This window comes from Talpa occidentalis, unplaced genomic scaffold (genome assembly GCF_014898055.3).
Source record: "Talpa occidentalis isolate TD23 unplaced genomic scaffold, MPIMG_talOcc4v2.1 talOcc4.5, whole genome shotgun sequence".
NCBI classification, from domain to species: domain Eukaryota; kingdom Metazoa; phylum Chordata; class Mammalia; order Eulipotyphla; family Talpidae; genus Talpa; species Talpa occidentalis.
Window position 1 is genome coordinate 43,550,478 of NW_023604861.1, and position 14,711 is coordinate 43,565,188.

The 14,711-nt window shown below is 36.4% G+C and overlaps 1 protein-coding gene across 3 annotated transcripts in view; it reads left to right on the forward strand.

Moving 5' to 3' along the window:
• Nucleotides 1–14,711, forward strand: part of TNFRSF19 (TNF receptor superfamily member 19) — a 94,815-nt gene that overhangs the window by 48,822 nt on the left and 31,282 nt on the right. The window lies entirely within an intron of this gene.

A 14,711-nucleotide genomic window follows, 5' to 3' on the forward strand; every position in this document is an offset into this window, starting at 1 on the left:
GGAGCAAAATCTCTCTCTACTGTGGGGCTTATAGTGTGCACTCTTTTATCAAGCTTCTAGCAGAACATAAAGCCCTTTTGTTGTGTGCCTCAGTCAGCACACTGTGTCTGTTGAATTGAATCTAAAGTGAAATATAGACATTTTGCTGCTGTGTTCCATCTAAATTCTTACCCTTCACTCTGGATATATAATGCAGGCAGAGCCAGTTACCTAGGTGGTCCAAATCCTAGTGTTTAATGTCTTTGTGCCATGGGCCCATGAATTCCTGTGTTTTCCCTCTTACTTCCCACACCCTGTCATTTGGCTTCTTTGCCTTTCTAGAGCCATTCCTTTCCATGATCACCTGCCCTATTTAATGTATCCTCAATGGAATGGTACTTCATTTCATTCATTCCTTTATTTTTTTTCATTTAACAAACAAGAGAAAACCCAGTGTGTGTGTCTAGAATAAAACTGTAAATGAGAAAATTGTGCCTTTTCCTCTATATAGTAACATTAGTTCATTTTGTTCCCCTTGGATATAAATAGTACTTGTTACAAATTATCACCTGCACTGATTCTGAACTAGAAAGAATGAGTGTTCACTCTTCTTAATCCTGAACACAAATTTGGCCAATGAAAACCCACAGGTGGTGGGACAGGAAAGGCATTGGCTAGTGGACTCCCACAGGCGTGCTCAGAGCGAGCTTGTCTTTGCCCAGCAGAACTTTAGTGGGCAGTGCATTACATACACAGGAACCAGGGAGGTTAGCAGGGAGGACTGAGGAGGGCTCCTTATCTCATATATAGGTTGCTCATGATTTTCTGGGGAACATTGGCAATCTAGATGTTTATATTAGAGCTTGTTTTTATACAATGTTCAGCACAAGGGATGTCTTCTTGCTTCTTTCTGTGACTGAAGCCCTCTCTGAATTAGCTAAGAATTACTGCATTATTTTATAAGGTCACATAATACTTCTCTTTCTAAGAATGTCATGGGATGTTGCAGTCCATGTAACTATATCCTTTACCAAAATGAACTACTATCTATTCTTCTTTTGAAGTGATAGAAAGAAAATTGAAGACTTTCTGTTATAAAAATGTATATTGACCCCCTTTTTAAAATATGCAAGCTTCACCAAATAAATCAATACATGTATTAGTCATTATTGAGTAACTATTTGTTGTACTTAATTTGCTCTATAATCCAATCATCAACCACATTTGTCAATGAAGATAATAGGTCCAGAGCAGTTTATAATTTTCCACTGTTGGCAGGTAAATAACAGAGACAGTATTAGATATTAAGGTGGTCTAACTTCATATACTGTGCTCTCTCTACCATACTTTACTGTCTCCCTGAGAAAAGCCAGCCTATCTAATTTGTCCTTTTTTGGCTGGTGTAATCTACTATATGTTGACTTTTTCTTGCATTTTTTCTTTAATGTTCATTATTTAATGGAAAAGTATATAACAGAGGAGATATTAAAGGAGACTTTTTATGCTATACAGCCCATAAAAGCACATGTCCTTTTGCCATTTAAAGTGGGCCAGTGACCTGATCTTGCCTGTGAGCTGGATCAGCCTTCATTTAATTATGTACTTCTTCTTCTAAACTACCATAGAAAGATTTGGTAAAGAAATTGGTATTACCTAATTTGAAGATAGAAAGTAATAGGGTTTCTTTTCTCCTTAATTTATTGGATTTGAATTTAATGTAATATAGATATAAGTTTGAAGAATGGAAATTTTTGCCTGCAGGGTTCTGGCTAGGCTTGGACATTAGCAATTAGTCTTTAAATGTAGATTTCATGTTTGATTTTAATTTTTAAAGCACTAATTAAGCCACAATGAGAAAAAGAAATTAGCTAGTTCAATTTATATGTATAGATATATTTTTTAACCTATGAAACTTTGTAGAAAGCAAAGGATAAATTATCTTTCAAAGTCAGAAATACAGTGTTCATAGCTAATAACCTTTTTAATCATGAAACAGCAGTCTGATGATCTTTGGTGAGCCTTAATCCTTATCTCTGTAAAGCGAAGTTTGCTGCCTTTGGCACAGTTCTTGGGAATAAGTCCAGAATAAAACTAATCTCTTCAAAAGAGAGCTTGAAGTCTTTGGGAGGAAATTATGTAAGGCGCCTTGTGTTTTCATTTCTTCTACTTTGGGCTTTCCAACTCATCCACAAAGAACTGCTTCTTCAGTGATTTTTCTCCCTGAGGAGTTCCTGGATTATTTAGACAATTAACTATAAGAAAGTGATGCTACTCGAGCTACCTCAAAGTAATGGGGTTTGTTTCAAGGAACACATGGTAGTAACAGAAGCCCAAATCTCCCAGAACCCAGGAGGACTTTCTTAGGAATCTAGGGCCACTGTCTTCCCTGACCAGGGGTCTCTGAGATTTGGATCATCGCCACACAGTTACTTTCTCAGCCTACAGGACTCTTTATGTCCCCTAGTGCTCCCTCACACTTAAAATGGACTGCTTTGGTCTGTACTTCCTTATTCAGGCTCCTGTAGGAGACAATCTGATTGTTATTTGATAATTAAATGCCATCACCCTATGAAGCAGAGCCTTTTTTACTGACCCTTTGAACAGGTACTTTAGTGCCTATGGGATGCCAGGCACACTATGAGAACAAATAGACCCTAGTCCTTTTCTTCATGGAGCATTTGGTATAATGAGGAGTTCTCAGGTAACTACTCTGAATTCACAGGATTTCAATCCTGCACATATAATTATAAATTGTGACTGATCAATCTCTTGCCTGGGGGGATCCAGTCATATTCTCTAAGAATGTATAATGGGTAATGATTTCAGAGCATTAGGGAAGACTTTCCTGTATTGTGTCTTTTGAGCTTTTCTAAAGGATCATTTTGAAGAGGTTGAGTCTGAAAAGAATACTAAACCAAGGGATCAAGAAGTTAGAGGAAACAAGGAGAGTATTGTGTCCAGCAGCATTTGGATGATGTGTGCAAGTGTCCTTTGGACTTAGCACTCTGAAGGTCTTTGATGACATTGACAAGCACCATAGTAGTAAGTAATGAAAATGGAGGCAGAGTAAAATGAAATGTAAAGCTAAGGTAAGAAAGGGAATGAAGATGATTATGGACACCACTGTCGAGATGTTTGCCCATGAAAGAGTAATGAGGTGACACACAGAGTGTGCAGGCATGGCGGGGGGGAGGGTTGCCTTTTATATTTTAGGTAAGAGACACATCTGCATGTTTGAAGGTTGAAGGGAAGGCTCCAGCTGAGTGAAGCTGACACTCTTATATAAGAGAACAAAAGAATGGCCATCACATACAGTTTATTGGGGAAGGATGCTGAAGCATAGGTGTTGGGTTGGCTTCTTCTGGAAGGAGAGAGAGTTCCTGATGTAACCAGGAAGGAGGGGACTGGCAGATGACCATGGTTATGGTTTCAGGTTTGATAGAAGTATGAGAAGTGAGGAACTCATCTGCAAGGCTCCTTATGTATGTGACGTAGGAGGCACCATGTTCTGTCAAGTGAGGCAAAAGCCAAGGAACTTGGGACTTAGAATGTAAAGCAACTGTCAAGAGACCTAAAACAATGTATTAATAGAAGACAGTAATAATTGGGGATTTCAATATATACCTTACACAAAAAGATTTATCATCCAGACAGAAAGTAAACAAGGAATAAAGTCTTGGACCAGATGGACTTAATCGATATTACAGAGCCTTCCTTCCCAAAAGAAATAAATACACACTTTCAAGTGCACATAGAGCATCCTCAAGGATAATCCATATTTTGATACACATGTCTCAAAAATACATATGAATGTAGAAATTACATTGTGTCTTCTCTGATCATAATGATAATAAAGCTAAAATTAACCACAGAAGGAAACTTGGAATAAATTCAAACATGTGGAGACTAACCAAAATGCCTTTGAATAACTCCTGAGTAAATTAAGAAATCAAAAGATAAATAAAAAATTATTTGGAGACTAATAAAAAAGAAGAGACAAACTACCAAATCCTATGGGAAATACATAGCAATACAGACCCATATTAAAACAAGAAAAATCTTAAATAATCTAACTTTTACCTGAAGGAATTAGGAAATGAAGAAACAGAAAATCAGTAAAAGGGAGGAAATAATAAAAATTGGAGTGAAAATAAAATGAAATGGAAAACAAAAATAGTTCAGAAGATCAATGAATCCAAGAGGTGGTTCTTTGAGGAATGAACAAAACTGATATACGCTTAACTATTCTTACTAAGAAAGAAATAAGAAAACCAAAGTGAAAAGAATCAGAAATAAAAGAGGTGAGATTACAACAGATAGTGCAGAAATGCAAAGAATGATAAGAAACTACTAGGAACATCTTTATGCAAACAAGCTGAACAATCTAGAAGAAATGGACAAATTTTCAGAATTGTACAGCCTTCCAAAACTGAACCAGGATGAAATGGAAAGTGCAGAAATCTCCTTAAGAACAAAAGTCCAAGACCAGTTGGATTCAATATTAAATTCTACCATACATATGCTACTCAAATTCTTCAAAAAAAAAAAAAAAATTGGAGTGGAAAGCTTCCTCACACATTATATAAGGCTACAATTGTTTGATCCTAAAACCAAACAAGGACAGTACAAAAAAAGAAAATTATAGACTGATACATCTAAAGAATATAGATGCAAAAAATTTTCAACAAAATCTTAGCAAATTGAATGCAAGCAATATTTTAAGAATCATTCATTATCTCTATGCAAGCAATATTTTAAGAATCATTCATTATCTCCATTCAGGGATATAAGGTTGGTTCAAAATACAAGAACCGAACAGTATCATTCATGCAATTAACAAAAAAGAAAGATAAAGATCACGTGATTATTTCAACAGATGCTGAAAAAGCATTCAACTAGATTCAAAATCCATTTATGGTAAAAATTCAACAAAATAAGGATAGATGATAAATCACCATAATGAAGGCAAGGATGTGTAGAAAAAGAAACACTCATCCACCATTTGTGGAGATGTGATTTGGTGTAGCGTCTATGGATATGGTGTGGAGATTACTTTAAAAAAAATCATAAACATGTAATCCATCAATAGCAATGCTAGATATTTACTCAAAGTATACGAAGTCTTTAATACATAAAGATACATGCACTGTTATATTCATGCAATATTATTTACAATATCCAAGTCGTGGAACCAACCTTAAAATTCCCACTGATAGATAACAGAGGACTGGATTAAAAAAAAATTGTAATTGTGGAATATATATTCAACAGAATACTGCTATTAAAAATTATTAAATTGTACCTTTTGGAACAAAATGGATAAATCTTGAAGTGATTATGCTAAGTGAAGTAAATCATAACGTGAAGGACAGTTACCAGATGGTTTTGCTCATTTGTGTAAGATAAATAACTAAAGAAAACAAACTGGCAAAGCTCAGAAAAAGTAATTCTTAGGCTCTGAAAAATATACTGGTTATCAGGGAGAATATCAGGGAGTGGGAAGAGAGATAGAGAAAAGAAGGGGATGGGAAATTGGCATGGGAGTTATGATACAGAATGAGTGCACATATGCTCTCATGAAGTTTATACCCAAACTGTGGAGTTATGTGAATGATGGAGAAATTAATAAAATTTGAGAAAATAAATAAGTGGGGGGGGAAACTGTTAATAATAATTTTAAATGAACATAGCTATATTTTCCTATATTTATATTTATTTCCTATATTTATATAATACCTAAAGTAAACCAAAGTAACAACAGAAAAAAAAATACAATTAAAAACTTGTTGACTTGGGAATAATCAAATTGTAATGATGCCATAAAGAAAGCATTTATTTGAGAATGGAAACCATGGTCTTGGTCCACAACCAATGAGCAGTTCTAAGGGGTGTTCCATTGGGACTGGGGTATCCTTCATTGCTCTCCCACTGTGGAAGGAAGGACTAAAAGGGACTGTAGTGGATTTTAGTGTCTGATTACTAGAATGCCAGGCTAAAGACTCCACTATAGTTGTTCTCTTTTCTCTATTCCATTGTCCGAGGCTGCATACCCAGTGCCCAGTCAGCATGAGCTTTACAGTCCCCAGCCCCCAAGAAAACAATGGATGTGTATGAATACACTCAATTAGTCCACCCATAACCAAGTCACTAATGGCATTAACTTGTGAGAATTTCTGGGTGACCATGGCTCACAGGACCAATTGGTGACTTCACTATAAATCACAGATAAATGAAAGGCATCCTGCTGTGGCCGGCTCCTCCTTGTGCCTTCACTTCCTAATAACTTTTGCCCATTTAGGGCATTAAGGAGAAATAGAAACACACAAGACATTTTGGGAAAACTACATTCTACTCTGGATCTGATAGGAAATGGAAATTTTGCATGATTCTTTTAGCAATGTTTACTTAATTTGGAGCAAATACCATGGTTGGAACAAATGGTTTCAAAAAAATTCAAAGTAATTTTCATGGAGTAAAGCTTTATTAAGTGTGTTTAACCTAGATGTTTGCTTTGTTCTTGGGGGCTTTGTAAAACAAGTCATGTGATTCCAGAGAGATAAGGGATCAGATAAGTCACTGTGTGGGGCAGAAGGAAAGTAGGGTTTTGGGAATTTGCCATTATTTAGGAATTTCACCTGGCTTAATACTCCGGAAAACAGTCAGCAAATCTCTCTCTGTACCAATAAACAATAAATCTCATTCTATTTAAAAAAAAATGGTTATTTTCCAGGGGAAACTTCAAATATCTTTTAAATACAAATAAAAACGATTTTCAAAATAAACTTTTGATGGAAATAGTTTCATCAGAGATAGTTTTTGAAGTTTAGTAGAAAAAAAGGAGGAAGAATATTAGAAACAAAACATTTCCAGCATTAGAGCAAATAAAGCAAAATACAGCACTTTAATGATTTTCTTTCCAACTTTTTTCTTTCTATACCACTGAATTTTAAAAAATATAGTTGTGCCATACATAATATTTTGTATCTTTTTTTCCACCTAAGATACTGTTGTCTTCACATGCTCTCTAGGCAACACTATTGGTGAGTAAAGCACCATATGGGTATTTGGATTGTAATTGGACTTTAAGACTGCTTTTGTTATACTTATTGCTGCTGCTGATCACACATCTCTGCAAGAAACTTTCCAGTGTACACACTAAAGGGCTGATGTCTGCAGTGAACTTATGTGTCCAAAGGTATTAATATTTTTGTCTCTTGACATGCCATGCAGTGCTGAATTACTTTAAAGCAAAGTTATCTGGTAAAGACCCATCGTAAAGAAAACAAAAAAATTTTTAAAAATAATTCAAGTATTTTATCCATTTTGAGTTGATTTTGTATATGGAGTGAGATAGCGCTCTAGTTTCGTTTTTTGCATGTTGCAGTTCAATTTTCCCAACACCATTTATTGAAGAGGCTTTCCTTGTTCCAGTGTATATTCTTTGCTCCTTTGTTGTACATTAGTTGACCATAGTGATGGGTCACAGTTGGCAGGACAACTATGGGGAATACAGTGATGTAAGAAAAAAAATAATTAAAAAAGACATAAAAAATTAAAATAAAACAGTATATTTTGTGTAAGAAAATAAAAATAAATGGAAAGGGAAATCATTTAGGAGTATTCTGAGATCAATATCAATATAGGTTTTCAGGTGGTTGTTTTGGTGTTTTTTTTTAAATCGGGGAAGGGGACAAGAGAAGAAAGTTACTTGTGGTGAATTACAGTTGCCTTCAAGTTTTACCTGAATGTTTTAGCTAGCTAAACTCTTAAGGTTAAGAAACAGTATCCTGGTATTCTTCAGCACCCAGAACTCTTTGTCTTGGGCACTTAAATACTTTCTGAATTTGATCGTAGAATATGACTATATAAAGGCTGCAAACGAGAAGAGTCCACAAGTATTTTACATTTGTTTTGGAAACATGTGCTTTTGATCCATGTGCTTTGTATCTATGGTTTTTTTTTTTTTTTTTTTTTTTTTTGTTCCTGCATCAGAGTTCTTTTGATGAGTTTGCTAATATTTAGTGGTTTTGACTTTCTAGAAGACATACTGGCTCCTTTGCAGGATGCGTCCACAAAGCCACTATGTACCAATTAAGGGTTCAGTTTACTGAGGGTTTATAGAGTCTGTGGTCCACAAGCCAACACTCTTTAGTGTCCAGCCAGGGGATGTTTGCATGCCTCATGTTTACAGAGCCCAGTACTGGGGTATGGTTCAAGAAGAGATGGGTACTGCCATCCTAAATCAAATTCTTTCACAGTACTAAAGGGGAGTTTCTTAATAGAAATCTTAAAAAAAAAATAGATTTCCTGGGGCCTCCCTGGTGGCACAAGGGGTTAAGACACAACCTATGAAGCTATCCACAGCCTCTGCAGCATAAGTTCGATCCCCCGGCCGGCTGGGGAGCAACGCACATGGCGAAGCAGACCTCTCCTGACTCACCCGCTGCTCCCCTCAGCAGTGTATTTCAGTCGATCTGCTTGTTCTGTTCCCCACTCTGTCTCTGGTGAATTCTCTCAACCCCAACACCTCTGGCCTGTACCCCAGTTCTTGTATGCATAAATAAATCTTTTAAAAAATTTAGCTTTCCTGTTAAACAGACCTTTCAGGATAGTGAATAGTAGGACAGTGAGATCAAAGAGAATTCAGCACAGATTAAACAGCCCTGCTTATGGGAGACATTACAAAACCAACCTACTTCTCTGACATTTGAAGCTTATTCTCTTTGAAATTCTCTTATTTATTGTTGGTTTTAGATATTATAACCCTTCTCCTTCTTCTACTTTCTGTAGTACCCTTCTTTTCCTTAAAGCTCCCTTTCTTTATGTCAATATTATATGATTTCACAATTTTATTGAAAAGCAACTTGAGGGCCTCCCTTGTGGCACAAGGGGTTGAGCACAGCAATGTGAAGCTATCTGTGGCCTCTGCAGCACAAGTTTGATCCCCGGTCAGGGAGCTATTCACATGGCGCAGCAGACCTCTCCTGACTCTCCCGCTGCTCCCTTCAGCAGTGTATTTCAGTCAGTCTGCCTGTTCTGTTCCCCACTCTGTCTCTGGTGGATCCTCTCACCCCCACACCTCTGGCCTGTACCCCAGTTCTTGTATGCATAAATAAATAAATCTTTTTTAAAAATCTTTAAAAAAATTTAAAAAAAGGAAAGCAACTTGAAATCATCATAGTCAAGGTTGCTTATGTAGAAACCAAAGAAACAGAGATTGACTGGATCTTCAGAGCTTATTACTAGAGGAATAGCTTTTTTATTCCAAATAGCTTTGGAATCCATCTGTTTTTTTTTATGGTAACCATTGCTATGGCAAGCCACACCAGCCATGGTGGAGGGAAGGAGAGGAGAGGGTAGTGCCTAAGAGCAGAGAGGCAGATGCTGCAGGAGGTGAAAGTTCCTGCAGTCTACCTCGGAGGAGCTAGAAACACTGCAATAAGAAGCCACTAGAGCTCAAAACACACTGAAATTTTGTGCCATTTAGTATTGAGCAAACAGACCTGTCCATCCTAATGACTGAGCCTGAGATTTTCTAATACCATTCAGTACAACCATTATAGTTTTTGTTAGTATTGTGGATCCAGAAAAACAGTGGAGGATTAAAAAAATTACATTTCCTGAAGTTTTTTAAGAAAGCAGTAATATATTTTAAAATCAGTGGAGAAAAGTCAACTATAATTTTAATTGTTATGTATGAATATTAACTCTTTGGGGTATTTATCTTTCCTGAACTCTAGTTTGATTAAAGCTATAGATGTCAAAAAGTCTTAAAAGTCTCTTAAACTTATGTGCTTTACACACGCTCTTTCAATATGAAATTGCTAGATATTAGTAAGTCCTTAACTTTGCTCCAAATAAAGAAAAGAAAAGGAAAGGAAGGAGTAAATGCCTTCACTGAGTCAGTTGACAATGTCCCTTGAATCTGGACTGGCTTCTAAGAGCACTTATTTGCCTGTGACAGTCTTGGGAAGCAGGAGGTTCTGAGCTAAGGGTGCAGGAGACCAGAGTCTTTGATGCAGCCTTCCAAGAACAGTAGCAGTTGATTATTTACCCAATCAGCTATAAATTTAACTTCTCTAGCCTTTATCTTCTTTCCCTTTTAGACATTTAAAGCCTATAAGCTGGATTAAATACTCACGGAGAAACAGGTTATGGTTTTTAAGGACCATCACTAAATTAAAAGAATGTTAGATTAAGTGCAATTTATTACAAAAACATAAAATTCAGCATGCCTGTTTCATTAAGTCGTGAACTTTTACAAGTGGAGCAGTGATTTGTGTGTGTACCCATTAAATGCTCTTAATAAATAAATGTGGAAAATGGCCATCTAACAGCATATGCCAAAACCCGTAATGGACATACTCAGTTTAAGTTTTTGGTCACTCTCTTTGGTACAGTAGAGCTACTTGGGACATGAGCTCATGGTCCTCAGTGGGCCCACATTCTGAAGGGGACTAGCATGTGTAGCCTTGGGATGCTTCTGTCTTTAAACATGGGTGAGTGTGTCTCTTTCTACATCAACTACTTAGGAAGGGGGTTTAATTTAAGAAAAGCATTTTGAAGAGTGAAAAGAGAAAGGAGCATCAGGAAAGTTTTAAATAGCAAACATTTCTTGAATTCTAGAAGGTACCTGACACTTCATCTGCCTTTCTCAGCAGTAATTTTCTATGATGTGCATGTATCATCTTTACTTTCCAATCAGAGAACCATCTGATGAAAGAGTAGACTGGATTCAAACCCGTCAGTCAGTGTGAGAGCACAAATGTACCAGCTCAATATGGCCTCTCTATACCAAGAATAAGAGAGTCCAAAAATGATTTTTAAATTAAGAAAAAAAATTGGGAGCTCTAAGTATAGTTGAGTCATCCTACTTGAAAAAAATAGTGTACATTAACTCAAAGGTTGGAATAGGTATTACAAAGTAAAAAAATGGAAATTTAGAAATCAATTATCAAACAGGAATTCATTTTTGTAAGGTAGTATCCCAGTTCACATTTTAAAAACATTTTAACTGCTATACTTATTTTAACCATCTTGAGAAACTACTTTAAGTATTATTCATGAAAGCTGTTTTGATATTATGAATCATGTGACCTTTTACTTAAATATTCAAGAACCATCTTTTCTTGATTACTATACAACTATAATTAAAGAGAGGAAATGGATATTTTTAACTGTGGCAAAATAATTTTTTGACAAACTATATTGAAATGTAGTTGATGTACAAGAATTTGTTCCTATTTTATGTATAATTCTGTGAGTTTTGACAGGTGGGCACACCTGTATAGCTATCTCCCTACTGAAGATGTAGAACATTTCTGTCATTCCTGCAGAAGAGAAGTGATTCTTTTAAGTGATGACTCGATCTGGCCTCAGGAATTCTCTTCCATGAACTGTCTTAAAGATATGGCTTGGACATCTTTTTGTTCTCTTACATTTTTTAAAATTTATGTACTGCATATGTTAGTATTTTTCTATCAATGTTTCATTTTCTATCAAGAAACCAAAGGGTTATAGTATGGAACATTGAATCTTATCTTTAAATTGTTATCTGTAAACTCTTCAATATCAAACTTTAAAAATGTATTGAAAGTCAGTCATTCCTGGGAAACTTGCCTGCAGGCATAGGAGGCATACTTTTCTTTAAAATGAGACAAATTTCTTTTTTAAATTCCTGGCATTACCATTTAACTCAGGAAGAAGGTCAGGGAGTACTTTTCAAGTGCCTAATCCTTGCCTAGATATCACAGCAAGTGATTCATAAAGATACCTCCTCAATGTTATAATTTATCTGCAGATCCGTTTGTCGTCTCACTCATTGACAGATGTAGCCTTCTGTGAGCACCAATGTGGGCTCACATCATTTGGGACACCACAGTAAAACACACAGAAGAAACTCACAGTGTTCAAGGTGTTGACCTTCTCCACTCCAGAGCTAGGGGTATGACTCAAATACGGTGGTCAGAGAAGTCCTAAATCAGGTGACCCTAGGACAGGCCCCCGGAAGGAGGCCTGGAGGGAGCGAACTGGGGACAGTGTTGGAGCAGAGGCTGGAGTCTAGTGAATTGGCGAATGGATCTGAGGAAAGGGTATTGATCAAGTAGGGCTTATAGGCCATTGTAAAGGCCTGGTCTTTTCGCAGAGATGGGAAATTCACTAGACGAATGACATGATCTGACAGGTTATGAAAAGATTGTTCTGGCTACTGTTGAGAACAGGCTTCAGGGGCACAAGGGAAGAAGAGGAGGCTAGTTAAACACAATATTTTTAGCTGATTCAATAAATGTATGCACTTTGAAGAACAGGCTTTCTACCTCTTTCTCAAGAGTTAATTATTAGTTCACTGTATTTAATGAATTTTAATTAATTTAATTTAAATAAATTTAATTTATTTAATTATTAGTTATGTATTAACAAAATAACAACATTTATTATATTTCACATACTGACTGTGATGTCAAAGAAAATTATAAAAGAATAGCATTTGGTTGATTTTTTTCTAAACTTGGGCAAAACACAAATTGGGAAGGCACTAACTTAAAATCTTACATCCTCATAAGTGTTTACTTTATTTTCAGCCTGGGGACACAGCCAAGAATCTGAAAAATAAAAAACTAAAATGCAAGTAAAATCAGGGGGGTTTCTAACCTCTATTACCTGAAAGAATCCTCACACAACTACCTCATTTGATCATCCCAAAACTAACGCAAACCAGTGTCTACTTGATTTTTTCTTGGATTTGTTCACTTAATCTTCATTATAAAGAGGGCTTGATTTCCTAACACCTAACTTTCAAATACGTTCTTTAAAACTCTCTGTGTCCCATTTTCTTTCTGTACCAAATAATTATCTAATAATTATAAAAGAGGAAATCGAATCTGGGTTGAATTCCAGAATCAGCCTCATGTTTCAAGCCTTAAAGAAAGTGTGCTCTTTCCCATCTAACCCAGTTTTGTTCTTTACCATAAGTTCTGTCAACTTTGAAAATATAAATTAACTAATAATAGTGTTAATTCTGATGTAATAGGAAATAGCAAGAAACACTATAAATCCAGTTTTTCTTTTCAGTGTGGACCCAGCCATATTCAACTGTGCATAGAATTACATTTTTTTTCTTACTTGAACATTAATGGGCAGAAATATTTGAGTTTTATCATCATAGAATAATTTCACAGAAGATTGCTTTTTAAAATACTGCAATGAGGTAAATAAGAATTATCCACTTTACTAATAACAGGGAGCCTGTGAATTATAGGATGCAGGGTCCTTAGGCAAAAGTATTCCTAGCTCAACATTGCCTTCTTTGAAGATGAGGTAAAACATGAACAAGGTCATGTTTTCACAGGGACATGGGTCCAGGACTTTACATGGAGCCTGGCACTCAAAGGGTTAAGCAGAGTCTCTGCTCAGAAGCTGGGAGGGCAGCCGCCCAAGTTTCATATCTTTGTTTCAATTCCCAGATGGCAATCCTGTCTGTTAGTTCCAATTGAAGCAAAACTATTTTTGAGCTTGTGTATCCTTCAGCACAGATGTTCAAGGCCATAATAATGTGTTGGTTTTTTTTTTTTTATGGTGTCTTTTCTGTTTCTTAGGGTAGAAGTTTAAAAGCTTCTTTGTTTCATCAGTCAAATAAACATAGCAAGAACTTATAGGACTGTGGGATAATAAAAAAAACAGCTTTGAAAGCAGGGAAAAAATCTTCTACTTTATCATATTTGCAGAGAAATATTATAGACAATCTGCTGCCATTTTGTGGCTTATAATTTTTTTCAGTGTTAATTATGGTGTTTATGGTAATTAAAGTACCAAACAGTTATACCTATAATCCACCAAGTGCCAAAGAGAATCTAAAGTAATGAGCTGGCTCTTGGCATAACTGGCTTTCTCTGAACAGAACAGGCAGCAAAAGGCTTCAATCTGAGGTCTGAATCCTGGACCATGAGGACTGGTGTTCCCTCCCCTTACCTCCCTTCCTCCTTCCCTCCCAACCTGGCCTGCCCCTCTACTGTGATGACTGCTTTCTCTCTCCTTCTTTCTTCTTTTCCCCTCAAAGGCAGGTATGATAAAATTTGGGCTATTTGATTCTAGTGAGAAACAGCTCTCTATGCCAAGTGATCGGAAGCTAGATTAAGAAGCAGAAACCAACTTAAGGCACAGGGTCCTTACCTAGGATTTTCTCCCCTCCAGGGTTAGTTCTACAACTCCTGGTTAAATTTAGAGATCCCCTCTGACCTCCAGCCTTCAGATCGCTCCCTTACTGCTTCCCATGCCTTCCTGGGTGCCTTTCTATCTGTGCCAGCCTAAATCCATCCATCCCCCCAATGCTCCCGTACCAATTTCCTGACACCTTTGCCCATGCAGCCTCCTATTGCCCTTAGCCCAGTCCTATACATGGGCTGCTAAGTATCCATAAATCCTGTTTCCCTTTAGTTTTATTGCCCCATTTCTGATAGTACATTCTATGACATACATATCTTGAAGAGTAGAATACATTTTATCTTGTCCTCTAATTTTCTTTTGTCTCTGCCTTATAAGGTTATTCAGTGACTTACAAATACAGTTAATTTTCATTATCTGAATGGACACATTTACATTTTGTATAAGAAGATCCCAAACCAAATTTAAATAAATTTAAAAAAATAGCACTTCCTGTTGAAAACACTCAACAATGACTGAGTAACCACTCAGCTATTGGTGCCCTTGGGTAGTGACAGGCTGAGACACTGGTT